The sequence below is a fragment of the Rhipicephalus sanguineus genome, chromosome 3 (genome assembly GCF_013339695.2).
Source record: "Rhipicephalus sanguineus isolate Rsan-2018 chromosome 3, BIME_Rsan_1.4, whole genome shotgun sequence".
NCBI classification, from domain to species: Eukaryota; Metazoa; Arthropoda; class Arachnida; order Ixodida; family Ixodidae; genus Rhipicephalus; species Rhipicephalus sanguineus.
In genome coordinates this window covers 34,024,573-34,043,542 of record NC_051178.1, presented here as the reverse complement: position 1 = coordinate 34,043,542, position 18,970 = coordinate 34,024,573, and the positions used below count along the sequence as shown (strand labels likewise).

Genomic DNA, 18,970 nt, shown 5'->3' with positions numbered 1-18,970 from the left:
CGTCATCATGCAATGATTTTTTGCATCGCTCGTGTTGACGCTGTCGATGCAAGACACGGACGGTCAATTTTCGCATTTGTTCAGGAATCTAAGGCTTTCGCCTTAAGATATTCAATCTCGTCACAGCGCAGTAAAGAATAGCATTAACCAGTCAAGAAGGACAGAATGGATGGTGGGAAAGAGCTCTCTTGCACCTCTTCCTGGGCCCCTTCGTGAAATTTTCTTACTGTTTACCAAGCGGTACTATACTATCGGTGTCAAATTAAACTCGAACAGAGGAGCACGTTGCCCAAGCATCAGGAACTGTATAGTGCGCGCCGTCTTGTCATCACCATTGACAGGCCCACACACCCCATTAGGCAGCACTGTGCGATCGAAAACATGAATGTGGCTCACAAGCGGCAAATCTCAGGACTGTCTCTATCTCTAATTACAAGGGTGCGAACTGTACCACGCGCACCACTGCTGACGTTTCATTCAGAGCCGATAGTACGTGCAACAAGTTTTACTGTGCATCCAACTTGCCCAATCTACGCTAGTCGTCCACAGTAACCCGCTGGTCGGCGAACCTATCAATTTTATTTTGTCGGCAAAGGTCTTGTGTACACAGGCTCACATGACTACAATTGGTAGTGAAGTGTGAATTTTCGTTCAACTCAAGTCTGTTTACACAATGCTAACTTTTATTGATCGCACTTCGCTTCCAAAGCAGCTTAGACTCTTAACTCGATTGGTGGGACGTTCACGCTTTCACATAAGCTATTTCAACGCCATGCAGCCCAATCAGTGACGCTATGAACTTGGGGCACGATCCTGACTGCGATGGCTCTGTGTACATAGAAGGTACGTTAAATGTTAACGTTTCTTAATCTCCTGTATTGTTAGCAACCGTCTAAAGAAGTATCATTACAAGAAAATACAGCTAGTAGCTGAGGAACGCCGTGCGACGCGAGCAAACTGCGGCTGTTCTAGCCAGAGCCTAGCAGACAACAAAAGCTGAATCCTCCTTCTGCGTCACTGGAGCGCCGTTCGCAGTGCCGCCATCGGTGGCGCACGAGGCGAATGGAAACGCTCTTTCTGTGATGAACGCTGAGCTACCAGCTTGCAAGGAACGAGAATGCGCCCTTGCTCGCGAGAGACAACGCCGACTCAGGCAGCGTCTGCTAGCGAGTTTTTTTATTGAAAAAATTTACTTCTCGCACTGCACATCCTTTCACCTGCTGCCCCATTTACAGGGTGTTTCAAAAAAATCAGGAAAATGCGATATTTGATTGCTGCCTTCAGAATTGGCTTTTCTGTAGTGGCAGGGATTTTAATATGGTTAAAGAAATTATTTGGGACTGTAATTAAAAAAGTTAAATTAATTAACTTTTTAATTAGTGGAGTTAGGTGGTTGTGTCAAATGGGAGAATTGAAGTTCTTCATGCCAGAAACCCAACCCAACTTTGAGATTTCAAAAAAGCGTCATCCAGTAATAATTACGAAGTAATGAAATTCAACCAAATTCAATGGCGAAACCTAAACAGAAACATGGAAGAACGCAACTGCCATATTCTTCTGAGACGTCCAATATGTGTGAATGACTTTTTCTGTAGCGCTAGGCATCTTAAGATGGTTAGAGACATGATTTGAGACAGTAATTAAGAAAGTTAAATTAATTAACTTTTTAATTAGTGTAGTTAGGTGACTGTGTCAAATTGGGGAATTGAAGTTCTTCGTGCCAGAAACCCATCCCAACATTGAGATTTCGAAAAAGCGGCCTCTAGTAATAATTACGAAGTAATGAAATTCAACCGAATTCGATGGCTTTCGCTGTTGAAAGCCGTTGCATTTCGTTGAATTCATTACGCCACAACAATTACTAGAGAACGCTTTTTCAAAATCCCAAAGCTCGGATGGGTTCCTCGCATGAAGAACTCCAATTCTCCCATTTGACACAATCACCTAACTCCGCTAATTAAAAAGTTAATTAATGTAACTTTCTTAATTACCGTCCTAAACGATGTCCTTAACTACCTTAAGATTCCTGCCGCTACAGAAAAAGCAATTCTGAAAGCCCCGAGCAAATATCGCATTTTCCTGATTTTTTTAGAAGGTTGGACACATTTCTTGAAACGCCCTGTATATACCGTATATACTCGCTTAATGATCGCACTTTTTTTTTCAAAAAAATTGACGCCAACTTCGGGGTGCGATCATTACGCGGGGTAAATTTTCCGTGAAACAATATTCTGAGCACCGAAAACGCAAAGAAGTCGCTAATCTGAATTCTTACGATAGCTATCATGAACATAACCAAAAATAAAAGTAGAGTAAGGCTTACCTTTGTAATAAAATGCACGCATTACGCAGGAGCTACATGCATGGAACACTGCCCTTTTATTTTTGAACTCTCTGACCCCCTAACGTTCATTCTGAGTCCGAAGCGTCACTGGCGTCAGTGTCGTCGCCGCACGATTCCCTGTCGGAATCGGCAGTGTCTTCACTGTCCCACAGACGGTCATCTTCTGTCCCGTCGAGCGCGTTGGAAATGCCAGTCTTCTTAAAGCTCTTGACGACCACCTCGTCGGAAATGGTTCTCCACGCTTCGAGAATCCATGAGCAGAGGACTTCCACGGAGGGTCTCCTGATTTTGCCACTTGGCGTGAAATCGTGGTCGCCCGCCGCCATCCGCTCTGCGTACAGCCTCCGGACGTTGTCCTTGAACGGTTTGTTCAGTGACACGTCCAGAGGCTGTAGCAGCGATGTTAGACCCCCAGGGATCACTGCGATTTCCGTGCGCCGCTCCTTCAGCTCGGTACGGACACTGTCAACGAGATGGCCCCGAAAGCTGTCCAGCACAAGAAGTGAAGGAAGCAGAAGCGCTCCTGCTCTTCGCCCCCAAACCGTCTTGATCCAATCGACCGTGAGGTCTGCCGTCATCCACCCTTTTGCTTGAGCGCGGATGTGGATGCCACGGGGAAAGTTTCCCTTCGGAATTGTTTTCCGCTTCAGAATCACGTACGGCGGCAGCTTCCGCCCGTCTGCCGTCACTGCGAGCATCACTGTGCACCGCTGCTTCTCCGCACCACACGTTTTCACGAGCACACTTCGAGCACCTTTCTCGTTCACAGTAGTGCTTCGAGGCATGTCAAACGTCAACGGCGTTTGGTCGGCGTTGCCTATCTGTGACAGCAGGAAACCGTTCTTCTGGCGTATCCTCGTGACGAACCTGTGAAAATCGATCACTTTGTCTTCGTACGCGGATGGAAGTCGCTGGCACAACGACGTCCGCCGCCTCAGCGACAGTCCATTCCGCCGCATGAAGCGTGTCGTCCAGCCGGAACTGGCGCGGAAGTCCTTTGTGGCTATTCCCAGCCTCCGGGAAACTGTGCGCGCCCTGCGTCCGTACCATGTCTAACGACACGGCACAACCGTCTTTGCGCATGTCCCTCACGTATTCGAGGACTGCCTTTTCGATGTCAGGGAACTTGCCCGTTTTGGGTCCGCGGAAAGCCCGGCGCGTGCTGTTCGTAGCCATGAGCTTCTCGCGCTGTTTTTTCCAATATCGGATCCGGATTTCGTCGACGCCGAAATATGTCTGCCGGCAGCGCGGTTTCCGTGCTCTAGCGCGTAATCAAGCGCCTTCAGCTTGAACGCGGCAGTAAAGCTCGCATACCGCCCCATGGTGAAACGGCGCTTCAACAGACGATCACAAAGCACAGCCAAAAAAACGTGGTGTCAGGTGACGCCGTGACGGGCGGCTGGGATGGCGGCGACACGGCTTTTTCAGGAATTATGGGAATGCGTCGGCAGCTTGTTGCTGCGGGATGACAACAGGTCGACCAACAGGCGGCCGCCGCTGTAACAGTGCGGGATAGCAAAACAAACATGGCGGCCCACAGAGCGAAGCGACCGCATATTTTGTTTCTTCTTTTCGTCAGTCACGGTGGTTGTGAGTACGTCACGCGCGTCAAAACAGTCTCTTCTGTCTAAATAAGGAATGCTTTCATTTAAATCGGTAAATTTACGGCATTAGCGTAGTGATGCCTGCTTTCACATCACAGAAACAAAGATGGGCGCGTTCAGCTGCCACAGACATAAAACACATGGCGGGCATTCAGTGAAAACTGCGGCATTTGCCTTTACTGCAGTCCTAAATGGCACGTTTCCGCCGACGGTGGGCAAAAATTACGAATATGTTTGGTGCGTGCAGTTCACTTGGCGAGTTTGGAAGAGTTATTAACGCAACATTCGACAGATGATAAACGCGATGATCATCGGCTAGACTTGGCACACGACATATCGATGCGGCAAGTTCGGGGTGCGATCATTACGCGGGGAAAAAGAAAAATCGAATTTAGACGACAAAATTAAGGGTGCGATAATTACGCGAGTGCGATCATTACGCGAGTAAATACGGTAGGCACTGTATCTTGACCTGCAATGTAGTGCCTGTGGGAGATTTCTCTTGTGCGTAGTTGAACAATAAAAATTCGCAGCGTGCACGTTAACTAAAAGCGGACTGCGGGTCTCTGTGTCTAATCTTTCCTCTGTCTCTCATTGCCCATTAGCAGCGATTTTGCTGTGGGAAACACCGGCACACACTGCATGCTTCACCCCTCCACAGGTTTCACGTTAATGGAGCTGAAACACCCTTCCCCACATGCTTCGCCTCTCCCCAGTTTTTCTGTCTGGCTGTAACCCTGTTCGGTCTCTGTCGTTGACCTCGAAGCAAATGTGTCTGGGCGGCGCTCTCCCGAGGGTTGCGTCTGTAGCAAGACTGTGCCTAGTCCAAACGAGCTTGCATCTGCAGAAACTGTCGTGGCATACGATGGGTGGTACTTGGCCATGCATCTGTCTGACGTCAAGAGTTTCTTAATTTTCTCGAATACTGCCTCTTGTTCATGGTGCCACACCCAACTCGCAGACTTGTTCAGCAAGGCTCTGATGGGTGCTGTGACGTCTGAGATGTGTGGCAGGAATCTGGTGAGATGATTCACCATTCTGGGCAGTCGTGTAATGCTGGCGACGTCCGTTGGAGCTTACATGGCTTTGACTGCTTCGGCCTTGACTGGATCTGGCCTGATGCCCTGTGCTGAGACGACGACTCCAAGGAAGGAGGCGTCAGATACCCCGAAACGACACTTGTCCCGGTTCAGTGTGATGCCTGCTTTTGCAAAGCGAGATAGCACGTAGCTCAGTCTAGCTTCATGTTCCTGGAAGGTGCATCAAAAATCCAGAATGTCATCTATCATATCGGCGACTGCTTCTTGGCCCTCCAGGATTCTTTCTGTCTGTTTTAGGAAGCACTCTGGTGCAGAGGTGATGCCAAAGGGGAGCCGGCAAAAGCAGTATCGGCCATTTGGGGGGATGAACGTCATGGGCTCTTGGGACTCTCCAGAGAGTTTCACCTGGTGGAAGCTTGTTTTTAGAATAACAGAGAGCTGAGCTAGTTGGTAAGTATTCACTAAGAAGACAGGTCATGCAAACATGGACGCAAGAAAGTAGTCAGGACACCACAAACGCCGACTAACAACTGAAGAGACGCACAACGGCGGAAAAGAAAATGCACGAAAATGTATCTGCGCATGCCCATGCAATAGGTGAACCTATCAATCCGGCACACGTGGAGGTCCAGGTGGAAGTTGACTGTTAAGGCATTTGATTTCATCTTTATGCAAGTTAATCGACGGTTGGCTCACGCATGCGCTACCACTATTCTCGATATGCCATGCCTCAATCATCAGGCGCGTTTCTTCATTTTTATGCCGGTACAATACTGTGCATTCGTCGAAATTTGGCGTGCACTTACTCCCGACAATGTAAAGATGGACTACATGGTGAGCCTCCTGTTAGCGATCTCTTATGCTCCAACAACCTCTGGTTAATGTATCGGCCCATCTGTCCTATGTAGAAGCGGCCGCAGCTGAAAGGGCCCTTATACACCACGCTTGTACAGCAGTCAGTGAATTTGTTGGTGTGTTTTACGAAACAAATATCGGTCCGCTTCTTGTCTTTCACTCGCTTATTCTTCTTTTGCACAGCGGCACAAATCTTACCTGGCTTATTGGCAGCTGTGAAAACAACATTAACGCTGTATCTACTTCCTACTTTCTTTAGCCTGTGAGATATGAAATGAATGTGCGGTATACCTATGATACGTTTCTTCCTATTGCTTTCTGCTACCATGCTTGGACTTAACGTAATGGACATGCAGATGCGTCCGTGGACATGCAGATACATGCAGATGCGTCCGGATGTGTGCAGTATTTATGGCGTAAGAATAGTCAAGAAGCGGCGACGTGTTCTTTTCGTTTCGTGGTCCCATCGATATGAAGGCGCCAACGAGCAGCAGGCGAGCGAACAGCCGGCTCGTTCGGCGTACACACTTTTCCCATAGTGCTCCGCGCGCCCGCGGGGCGCTCTGGGGTCGCTTGAAAAACGTCTATTCATGTGAATGAATCGATGTGATTCACTCACGTCAATGTGAATCGATGTGATTCATGGGAGTGAATCGAAACTATAAAATGACCAACAAAAAACATGGTAAAAGAAATGCGTTATGTCAAACCTTTGAGGTATTGCATCTCAGCATCAACGAGCAAAAGAGGTGGCTTTTTGATGCAGCTGTCTGCTGCTTCCCTGATAAAAAAAACGCTTCGACGATTTCACGTTCTGTCTTGCAGTTTTCCTTCTTTAAAAATTGGGTGTTCTAAAAAATGGGAACACATCCGCACTGTATGCAATGCTCTGCTAGAAAGCTTCCCATTTTGTTGTGCACATTCAAATTGTGTTCCTTTGCCCATCCGTTGAAGCTCCTTCCAGTTTGTCCTATTTGCTGGCATCCACAGCTAACGGGAACCATCTGAACCACATTGCAAGCGCATTTTGTGTAGCACATTCTATACATCGTAGTGCAGAACCACCTTGAATCTGTATTTGTCATTGCACTTAAGTTAGACAATTTTCACGGTACAGAAAAAATTACTTCAAGGTTGTGCTTTGATGCTATTCTTCTGATGTTATGAGAAACGCGGTGAATATATGGAATCGCATTCTTTCTCATTTGGAACTTCGTTTGACCTCGCTATTACATGTGCGTACCTAATCGCCATTTCCACCTGCCAGTCAAGGGTGATTACCTACTGCATCAAGGAAGAACTAGTTCCAAATGAAGTTCAAGCGCTGTTCGGCTTCACTATGTTTTCATGGAGTTATTGCAGATGCGTCTGCAAAATACTGAAGTCCGAGTATTGGAGACAAGTACACCTGCTGCATGGCTGGCTTCGTGTTTCTGTGGTAATAGGGAAATCACCATGGAAGGAAACAAAGCACCTAGAAGAATTGAAGCAAGAAGATGCTGCTTCAACTGAGTTCCTTTGGCATCGTGCCTTTTCATCTCTTCAAGTTAGAGAACAGAAGACAAGTATCCACGACAGCAACGTGTCTGTTCTTGGAAGCATCGAGATTCCAGATCATGTCATGAAAGTTTGCAACAAAGGGCCAAAGTTCTGCATTCCACCTTCTGTCCGACACCAGAATATGTTGGCCATGGTCGGTAGGTTGCTGATAGTGTGGTGAACAAAGAAGAGAAAGCGCCGCGTGGACGGCGTAGTGTGTTTGAAACGATGCTGTGCTGTCAACGCCATGAAGAAGCCGCCTCTTGAAAGAGTGTCCAGCACCCTCAAGGTAGGTGGTTTTGCAGTATTGCCGAAAATACTGCTTAAGGAAAAGGCCATGCGCATGATGGAGAATTCCACAGCGGTCGCATTTGATCCGAAAAAGCAGTAACGCCGTGCTCTTCAATTCCTAGATGACCCCAACCTAGCCAATGTCGGTCTTCAACCAAAAAAAGAGGAGAAAGGTTGCCTTGAGGTTTTTTCACGGTAATGACTCACAAGCCTGGAACGCCACTTCGAGCCATTGTGTCTGAGAATGGAACAATGCAGCGCCTTGTCAGCCGGTTCCTGCAGAAGGACCTTCAAGGCCCTCCGGTGAGCAATGACCCATTTGTAGGGTGAAGTTCTTCGGAGGTTGTAGCAGATATAAGAAACATGAGCCGTGGCTCATGCGATGGTTTCTCTGTAGATATTGTCACGTGGTCGTGACGTCGACGAACACAGCAGTCGGCGTTTGTAGGATGAAACTGTTTATTTGGCCGAACTTGTGGCCGGAAAATGAGAACTAGAACTACAGCAATGCACGCTGTATAATGATAGCGGCGAACAGGGCGTCGTCCGTCGATCAACTGACAAGCGATCAAGCGCGTCGGCTTTTATACAGGCGCTATCGAACTTTCCAGCAATATCGCTGGTGGCGGCGTTATCTCTAGACAAAACTGGAACATTCGCGTGCGGGGCGCAATCTTAACAAACCGATCTACTACAATCGCGACGCTTCTAGAACACTACTTCGCGGACAGCGTCGAGCGTTGATAACCGTCCCTGCCGGTCAAACCCGAATACATCAAAACAAGACAAGAAGTGGGTGTGGCATTGCCCCCCTCTGAAAAAGCATCGTCCCGATGCTTATGAAAGAACATAGAAGAGAAAAAAAACAAAACAAAACAAGTGCATACACAAATAAATTACAATAACGAAGGAAAAAATAGAGTCCCCAGGCTCGCTAACGCGCAAAAAACGGCTTAAGGCGCACTACATGGACGACTTCAGGTCGCGCACGGCGCCGCTGAGAGTTCGTAATGCCGTCAGGGGGCAACCTCATAGTCGAGTGCGCCGAGGCGTCGAAGTACCCTGTACGGTCCGAAGTATCGTCGAAGAAGCTTCTCACTAAGTCCTCGTCGGCGTATTGGCGTCCATACCCATACACGGTCACCGGGTTGGTATTCCATGTGGCGTCGTCGAAGGTTGTAGCGGCGGCTGTCAGTCGTCTGCTGGTTCTTTATCCGTAGGCGGGCGAGCTGTCGTGCTTCTTCGGCGCGCTGTAGGTAGGTGGTCACGTCGATGTTTTCCTCGTCGGTCACGTTTGGTAGCATGGCGTCGAGTGTCGTTGCCGGGCTCGGTCCGTAGACCAACTTGTATGGCGTCATCTTCGTCGTTTCCTGTACGGCCGTGTTGTACGCGAAGGTCACGTACGGAAGGATGGCGTCCCACGTCTTGTGTTCGACGTCGACGTACATGTCCAGCATGTCGGCGATGGTCTTATTTAGACGCTCGGTGAGGCCGTTGGTCTGTGGGTGGTACGCGGTGGTGCGGCGATGGCTTGTGTGGCTGTATTCCAAGATCGCCTGAGTTAGGTCAGCCGTGAACGCCGTACCTCTGTCGGTGATGAGAACCTCTGGGGCGCCGTGTCGAAGGACGATGCTCTCAACGAAGAACTTGGCTACCTCAGCGGCACTGCCTTTGGGCAGGGCTTTTGTTTCAGCGTAGCGGGTGAGGTAGTCGGTAGCCACGACGATCCATTTATTTCCGCAAGTCGACGTTGGGAACGGCCCCAGGAGGTCCATCCCGATCTGCTGGAATGGTCGCCGAGGAGGCTCGATCGGCTGAAGGAAGCCTGCTGGTCTTGTGGGCGGTGTCTTCCGTCGCTGACAGTCTCGGCACGTCCTTACGTAGCGAGTGACGTCGGCGGCAAGGCGCGGCCAGTAGTACTTTTCGTGTACTCGTGCGAGCGTTCGGGAAAGTCCGAGGTGTCCAGCCGTCGGGTCGTCGTGCAGGGCATGCAAAATTTCTGGTCGCAGTCCCGAAGGTACAACGATAAGGTAGCTGGCTCGGGCCGGAGAGAAGTTCTTCTTTACGAGGACGTTGTTTTTCAAAGAAAATGATGCCAATCCTCGCCTGAATACTTTTGGGACAACGATGGTCCTGCCCTCCAGGTATTCCACTAGACCCTTCAGTTCAGGGTCGGCTCGCTGTCGTTCGGCGAAGTCTTCGGTACTTATGGCTCCCAAGAAGCTGTCATCATCCTGGTCGTCGGGCGTTGGTGGGTCGACGGGGGCACGAGACAAGCAGTCAGCGTCGGAGTGTTTCCTTCCGGACTTGTACACGACAGTAATGTCAAATTCTTGAAGTCTCAGGCTCCACCGTGCGAGGCGACCTGAAGGGTCCTTCAAGTTAGCTAGCCAACACAAGGCGTGATGGTCGCTCACAACTTTGAAGGGCCTGCCGTAGAGATAGGGGCGAAACTTTGACGTAGCCCAGATGATGGCGAGGCACTCCTTTTCTGTTGTGGAATAGTTGACCTCTGCTTTAGACAGCGACCGGCTAGCATAACTGATAACCCTTTCCAGTCCGCCCGCCCGCTGCACAAGGACGGCGCCGAGTCCTATGCTGCTTGCATCGGTGTGAATCTCCGTATCGGCGTATTCGTCGAAATGCGCAAGTATCGGAGGTGTCTGCAGGCGTCGTTTCAGTTCATGAAATGCTTCGACTTGCGCTGTTTGCCACCTGAATTCGACGTCGGTCTTCGTGAGCTGCGTTAGTGGCTCGGCGATCCGTGAAAAGTCTTTGACAAAGCGTCTGTAATAGGCGCACAAGCCGAGAAATCGGCGCACGGCCTTCTTGTCGGTGGGTGGCGGGAAAGCGGCGATGGCAGCTGTTTTCTGCGGGTCTGGGAGCACTCCAGTCTTGCTGATCACGTGACCCAGAAACAAGAGCTCCTCGTACGCGAAGCGGCACTTTTCTGGCTTCAGGGTGAGCCCGGAGTTCTTGATTGCTTGAAGTACGGATTGAAGTCGCTGGAGGTCGTCGAAGTTCGAGGAATACACAACGACGTCGTCCAAGTAAACAAGGCAAGTCTGCCACTTCAAGCCAGCTAGCACAGTATCCATGACTCGTTGGAAAGTCGCAGGTGCCGAGCAAAGACCGAAGGGCATGACCTTGAACTCGAACAGACCGTCCGGCGTTATAAAGGCGGTCTTTTCTCGGTCTCTCTCGTCGACTTCAATTTGCCAGTAGCCGGTATTGAGGTCCATCGACGAAAAGTAATTCGCGTTGTGGAGTCGATCCAGGGTGTCGTCTATCCGTGGGAGAGGGTATACGTCCTTCTTTGTGATTTTGTTCAGGCGACGATAATCGACGCAGAAACGTAGGGTCCCATCCTTCTTCTTCACTAACACCACGGGAGACGCCCACGGGCTGTTGGATGGCTGGATGATGTCGTCGCGTAGCATTTCATCGACTTGTTTCTTAACGGCCTCCCGTTCCCGCGTCGAAACCCGGTAGGGACTCTGACGGAGTGGTCGAGCATTTTCTTCTGTTATGATGCGGTGCTTAGCAAGGGGCGTTTGTCGGACCCGCGACGACCACGAGAAACAGTCCCTGTATTCCTGCAGAAGGCGTCGAAGCTGTTGCTGTTGGCGAGCGGGAAGTCTTGGGTTTACGTCGAAGGGTGGCTCAGGGATCGTCGTCGTAGCTTCGTCAGAATCTGAAAAGGCAAACGCATCGCTGACGGCCAAGATTTCTTCGATGTATGCAATCGTCGTGCCCCTGCTCACGTGTCTGTATTCCTGGCTGAAATTCGTTAGCATCACGCTTCCTTTCCCTTCATACAGCCAAGCAATGCCTCTTGCGACGCAAATGTCACGGTCTAGCAGCAAACCCTGATCGCTCTCGATGACACCTTCGATGCATTCAGCCGTTTCGGTGCCGACGGGAATTATGATGCTGGATCTAGGAGGAATGGTGACTTGATCCTCGAGCACGTTGAGGGCATGTTGACATGGGTTCGTATCCGGTGGTGTCGCTTTCTCCGACGATAGGGTTATCGACTTGGTTCTTAAGTCGATGACGGCGCCGTGGTCACTTAGGAAGTCCATTCCAAGTATCACATCCCTGGAGCAGTTTTGTAGGATTACAAAGCTCGCAGGATAAGTCCGGTTGTTGATAGTGACTCTCGCCGTGCAGACACCAATCGGCGTTATTAGATGGCCTCCAGCGGTACGGATCTCGGGGCCTTCCCAAGCAGTCCTAACTTTCTTCAACTTTGCTGCGAACGGCCCACTGATGACGGAATAGTCGGCTCCAGTATCGACGAGAGCGGTGACGTTGTGGCCGTCGATCAGAACGTCGAGGTCGCTAGTCCGCCGTCTTGCGTTGCGGTTACGTCGCGGCGTCGGGTCACGGCTACGTCGGTTTGCACCGCTGCTTCCGCGTTGCGTCGTCAGGTCTGCTTCCGGTCGCAAAGTTTCGTCTTCGGGACGTCGACGTCGTTCGGCGTGCGGCGGGGGCTCGGAACTTCGTCGCGGTGTCGTCGTCGACGGCGGAGGATCTTCAGCATTTCGTCGTTCAGCAACCGCACCTCCATCGGTTGCTGCCCTTAGTTTTCCGGATACGGGCTAGGCGACCGGCCCCGGTTTGGGCCAGTGTACTGCTGGCGGTGCGGTGACATGTAGCGGCCGGGCGACGGTGAGCGGGAAGGTCGTCGTTCTTGCCACTGTGTGCCTGTGAGGTAGTCGTCGATGTCGCGAGGCCGTTCGCCTGGCTGCGGGCGCGGCGCGTTGACGGGGAATCCGCGTAGCCCCATCTGACGGTACTGGCAGCGGCGGTACGTGTGGCCGGCCTCCCCGCAGTGGTAGCAGAGCGGGCGGTTGTCAGGGGCACGCCAGACATCGGTCTTCCTCGGGGTGTAGCGCTGGACGACAGGTGGGCGGTAGGGCGTCGGTGGCGGCGGCGGCGTCTGGCCGACAGGTGGACGGTAGGGCGTCGCTGGCGGCGTCTGGCGACGGTACTGCGGCGGTGTGTCGTCTTGGCGTGGGCGTGGAGGAGGAGCATGACGGCGGGCTGCAGCAGCATAGCTCATAGCTTGCGGCTGCGGCTCTGCTAGCTGAGGCGCACCGAGTGAATGCTGGATCTCCTGGCGCACGACGTCGGCGATGGAATCCACTTGAGGTTGCGACGAAGGTAGAATTTTTCGCAGCTCCTCTTGCACGATTGCTCGAATCGTCTCACGCAGGTCGGCGGATCCTAGTGCTTGAACGTCGGCGTAGCTTGTGGTCGAGAAGCTGCGGTTGTATTGCCGTGTTCGCATCTCAAGCGTTTTCTCGATTGTTGTTGCTTCGGAGACAAATTCTTCGACGGTATTCGGCGGATTCCTCATAAGTCCAGCGAAGAGCTGTTCCTTTACTCCTCGCATGAGGAAGCGGACTTTCTTGTCCTCGGGCATGGCAGGGTCAGCGTGGCGAAATAGCCGGGTCATTTCCTCTGCAAAGATGGCCACGCTTTCATTTGGAAGTTGGACCCGTGTCTCCAGCAAGGCTGCGCTTCGCCTCCAGCGCTTCGTCTCCAGCGCTTCGCGGGGGCGTCCGGATCATGGAAGAAGCAGCACCTCCACCAGATGTCACGTGGTCGTGACGTCGACGAACACAGCAGTCGGCGTTTGTAGGATGAAACTGTTTATTTGGCCGAACTTGTGGCCGGAAAATGAGAACTAGAACTACAGCAATGCACGCTGTACAATGATAGCGGCGAACAGGGCGTCGTCCGTCGATCAACTGACAAGCGATCAAGCGCGTCGGCTTTTATACAGGCGCTATCGAACTTTCCAGCAATATCGCTGGTGGCGGCGTTATCTCTAGACAAAACTGGAACATTCGCGTGCGGGGCGCAATCTTAACAAACCGATCTACTACAATCGCGACGCTTCTAGAACACTACTTCGCGGACAGCGTCGAGCGTTGATAACCGTCCCTGCCGGTCAAACCCGAATACATCAAAACAAGACAAGAAGTGGGTGTGGCAATATAGAAGACCTTTATTATTCAGTCCCTCATAAACTGTTTTGTCAGAGCGGTCTGAGGAAAGATTGAGGAATTTGGGGACTGTGATTTTGCGAATGATGTGGGCATCCCAAGTGACAACTTCCTAGAATTGCTAAAGTTTCATTTGAGCTCAACGGTTGTACAGATGGAGGACGGATTCTATGTGCAAAAAGAGGGTAACTGTATTGGTTCCTCGGTGGCTCTAATCTTATGCGACATCTTTCTGTCTGTGGTTAGTGTTCGCCTGAGATCAATATTGCGGGATGAAAACGTTGTGAAAACATGTAGATATGTTGATGTTTTTTTGTCTTAAAAGGAGCTATGGGCGAGAACCTCAGCTGCACAATTGGTAACATAGTTATTGTTTTTGAGAATGAAAGTGATGGACTGAAACGTACCTTTGAAATCCCTGAGAATAATGAGCTCCAGTTTTTGGACATTAGGCTACAATTCTTGCATGACTATGTATGCTGGGAGTACCATCCAAGGTTAAAGAAGGCACTAATACCGCTTGATAGTGCTCACTCCAAGCTAATTAACCGGGGTATCATAACGAATTGCCTCAACTCAGCCTTAAACAAGTCTTGTGTTCATGTGATGTCAGACAGCTTTCACAACCACATGCATAGTCCGGCTTAAAGAAGCTGGCTGTCCTTCGATGGTAATTTCAAGTGTTTGTGAAGTGCTGCTGCAGAAAATAAATGACCAGAAGGCAATGTTGCAGCAGAGAATAGAAGAAAGAATGTCCATGTGATTCCACATATTCACCGCATTTCTCATAACATCAGAATAATAGCATCGAAGCACAACCTTGAAGTTGTTTTTTCTGCTCCGTGCAAATGGTCTAAATTATGTGCAAGGACTGCACTACGATGCATCGAACGCGCTACACACAATGCACTTGCAATGTGGTTTAGAAGGTACCTGTTACCTGTGGATGCCAGTATATATAGGACAGACTGGAAGGTGCTTCAACGAACAGGCAAAGGAACACAATTTGAATGTGCGGAACAAAATGGGAAGCTTTCTAGCAGAGCACTACAAACAGTGCAGATGTGTTCCCATTTTTGAGAACACCCAATTTATAAAGAAGGCAAACTGCAAGATAGAATGAGGAATCGTTGAAGCATTTTTTTTTTTATCAGGGAAGCTGCAGACAGTTGCATCAGCAAGCCATCTATTTCACTCATTGACGCTGAGATTCAATACCTCGAAGGTTTCATATAATGCATTCCGTGTTTTTTGTGGGTCATTTTATAGTTTTCATCGATTGAATCACATGAATTGTTATCGCGGCAACAGTGCCTCTTCTACTGCCGCGCAGCGCATTATTAGTTTGCAGTTTTCACGCAAAGCGCTTATCTGCAGTATGACCGTCACACTCACACTTCTACTTTCATAGTAGGATGAAAGCGTGCCGTTAGGTGGGTATCACTTTGTGAGAAAGACTGCGACTGATAACAATTACGCGGATAGACCGTGGCTGCCAAAGAGCGCGTCTCGTGAAAAAGTGAAAGGCGAAAAATATTTCTGCCCAGTCAGAAAACAGACAGGCCATCGATTAAGGGAGGGATGCGTCTCGGGCGCTGCTGTCGATCGCCGCTGACGTAGCGGAAATGTTGCGAAGAGACTCTTGGCCACGCGCTCGCGTAGTCCGTAAACTTTTGTGGTTGACTGTACATGTGCTAGCTTTCCATGACAATGTAGATTGCTTTCTGGGTGCTTTTTGACGTGGCAGTTTTGACTCCACAGGGGCAGTTTTGTACACTGTAAAAAGAGTGGGTGTCGCAGTAAAATTACAGTTGGAAGTTAGCTCCGTAGCGATGTCAAGAGGCGAACTTGTTAGCTTTTGTTGGGTAGCTGAACACCTCCGTGGAATCGTGACAACTTGTAGAGCTCGTTCGCCGGGTGCACGAAGTGCTCAGTGAAGCGGGCGGCAACGACTTAGTATGAGATGAGCGACTGGGCGTCGAGTGAGAATGTCTCGAGGAGCGGGCGGGCCTCCGGGCCTAATGCAGTACAGTAGCGAGCATACCGTAGCGTGCATACCTGCACGTCTTCCGAAGCTGCCGCGTAGTCTTCGTAGCCGATGAGCCATGTCGCCCATGTTGCCGGGTTCGCGAAGTCGGACGGTGTCGGTGGCTGGAGGTTGACGCCGTACAGTTTCAGCGGCTCGTTGGTCTCGAGGGACATCGTGATGCCGTCCGGTCATGGCGCACTGGCGAGGCCTAAGGCTGGGGGCGTTACCTTTTGCGCCTGACACCATGTCGCGTGGTTAGTGCCACAGGGTCACGGACACGCAGAGTTCGACACGTACACGCTGCTTGCTCGGACGAAAGAGTACCCGCTCTTTGTTGCGCCCGAACATATTGCTACATGCATATTGCCAGCTTCTTGAACCATGCGCGTGTGCACCCGAGGAAGAGAACGAAGAGCCCTCCTTGCTTGGGCTCCGAGCTGGACCGGTCAGCACTGCAACCGCTGTTGTAAATACATCTGGTAAATAGTCTACAGTGCAAGCGACTCGTCATTCACGTGGCATCTTTGGTAGAGGTGGAACTTTCCCCGTCCTCGCCACGAAGCTGTGCAGTGGCCGCATCGTCCAGCATTAGGCCATGGCTTCCCATGACAACCTATCTCCGTGTACATCTGCGGTGTCCAACCTCCGTGATCGCAGGACATTCTCTGCCCAACCTGGCCTTGACGTCGTCTATTGGCGTAGCATGTATGAACGTGTTAGTCAGTCACCGGTGGGGCCCTACCATGCTCGCCAATGTTATCTTCTAGTTGGGAGAAACCCCGCATATCTGTTTCGATACCCATGAGGCCGAGCTCACACTGGGATATGTTCAAGCAAAAGCTACGCGACATCTTTGGAAACTCTACCGGCTGCCAAATGGCGGCGAGAACAGACATTGGTAATTTAAATGCGAGAGCGGTAAGAAAACCGACATCGGCAGCGTTGACCCGGCAAATGTAAAGAATAAAAGTTAGGATCACAGCGGGAATCAAACCCAAGCATTCTGCATGGCACTCAGGTATTCTACCACAGAGCCACGCCAGGTCTAGAAACTCCTTTGCAAAAACACCCTATGAAGGCGTACGTAATGTCAGTGCAACGTCAATTGTGGTTGTGGTGCTGGCTATGTAATTTTATACCCAAGCAATAAACACTACATATGTACTCCTACGATACAAGCTTCATGTCAGGTTAACCTCAATTGTGGTTCCAGTGTAGGCTCCGCTTTTATAGCAGTTTAATAAACATTGCATTTGAATTCCTATGATTGAACAAGCCATTTCAAGTGTTGCTCAACCCCGGAGGAGTCACTAACGAAAGTTACATATGATATTGGCATCATCGCATTGTAAAGCGTACCTACTTCATTCGATAATGCTGTCGTATGTGCTCTAACGTGAGTGCTGACGTTAGGTCAGACCATAAGTTACCCTTTAAACACCATTGTTGTCGGCGTGCCTGGTAAACCCACAATGTGGACACAGCTACTACACTTACAAAAACACGCTTATCCACCTCGTAACGCTTGGCTCAAAGCCAAAAAAATTCAGCATAGAACTACTGGCTGATTGCTTCGCGTGAAACCGATGCGCACAAGGCGTTGTATCTGCCAAATTTTTGGGGAAGTTTTGATAAGTTGTCACTGTCAGTCATTGCACATGTTGATCCTGGTATTTGGCACTGTTTCCCATATGTAGCCTATATTATTTGTGTGTTTTTTGCTATAAACCTCTGTTGCAAGTAAGCGCCTGTTTGGCTGCTTTTGTCCACGTCATCCTTTTAGCGCTTCACGCCCCCTCGACAATAATGCAACACCAGTTAGCCAAAACTACCACCCTGAGTCATAAGAGAGGTGTCCTTTTTCGTACACCATGTATCCTGCAAATTATTGAAACATCAGCACATTCTGCTCTGCAACACCTACAGTCTACCATATTTTCATGTGGCTGTAACAGTGAAAAAAAGTAATCGCAACCGATAAAAATGAAACTTTATTGGGCGAGCTTGTGCCCAAAAAAAGAATGACACTCAAAGTGCAACGATATCTGCGCACAGTCATCGGTCGTGGAATAATCTGCGTTGATGAAATGTGTCGGCTTTTATACATCCCTTATCGAACCTTTGAGCACTATCGCTGGTGCTCGGATTAGCTCTAGAATTAACTCTATTGCTTATGTTGTGTGCGCAATCTTATCGGAAGCTTCTAAAATAATCAGGAACGTTCGCACATTCCGGCGGCACCTACACGAGGCAATGGTTACACGTGTAGTGGGCCGGCCGGTCGCATAGAAATAGAAAAATAAGCGCTTGTGGCAATATGGTATGAGACTTGAGTACGACTGCACGACAAAAAAAAAAAAAAAGACATGGACAACAGAGAAGAAAAAGCACCCAGCGCTGGTTTTGTCTTCTTCTCTGTTGTCCCTGTCTTTTTTTTTTTTTTTGTCATGCAGTCGTACTCAAGTTATGAATTGCCAACTTGCCCAAAATGCTGCTGTCGTGGTATAAGAGTGTGGGCATCAGTATTGCCTATCACCGAACCCAGCATCGTGTAGGCCCAACTTGCAAGCTCAGGCCTTGAAGACCAGCAACCTCTCTTGAACAAGGCCAGACTCCGGCATCCTGGACACCTCGTTTTTTAGTGAAGGTTATTTCTCCTATTTAACTTTTCTCCCGGTTGTGTGCACTCCTTCATTCTTAAATGGTTACTACGCGGGACGATGCTACGTAGAATGCCAGCCCGACAATCGTGTTTGGGTCTGCACTCCGATGCGTTTACATGAGCTCAGTGAAAAACTTGGACGATACTTTGGGCCACACAAGGTACTTCGACATCTGGGCGCACTAGTATACGAGGTCATACCCGACAGCATTACAGACTCGCACTGCTGTTCACATCCTTATGTGCAGCATTGGGTCTATGCTCTCTCAGGGAAGACCACTGACGCATGTTATTGTTTTACTTTTCATTGGGATTGTGTGTCACGGGCTAACACTAAATGCTATCACTTAGTGCAGGTTATGCCAGAGTGTATAGGAGCCTTGACAATTGTTTTAGAATTCTCTCATCAGATTGTGCACGTTATGTGAGTAGTTGAGTTTATTTTAGAAGTAACGCAAGCACAATTAATAATGATGGAATGTATGTAAGCTGCTATTCATGATGCATGTATAGCAGCTGACACCGATGGTCACGTTATCGAATGATGACCGTACTCGCTGGTCTGGTTGTACTGTGAGTGTTACTTGCT

General features: G+C 49.8%; 1 protein-coding gene across 1 annotated transcript in view; it reads left to right on the top strand.

Moving 5' to 3' along the window:
• The window catches only part of LOC119386540 (serine/threonine-protein kinase greatwall), a 217,730-nt gene that overhangs the window by 152,902 nt on the left and 45,858 nt on the right, over positions 1 to 18,970 (top strand). The gene's annotated exons all lie outside the window — the stretch shown is intronic.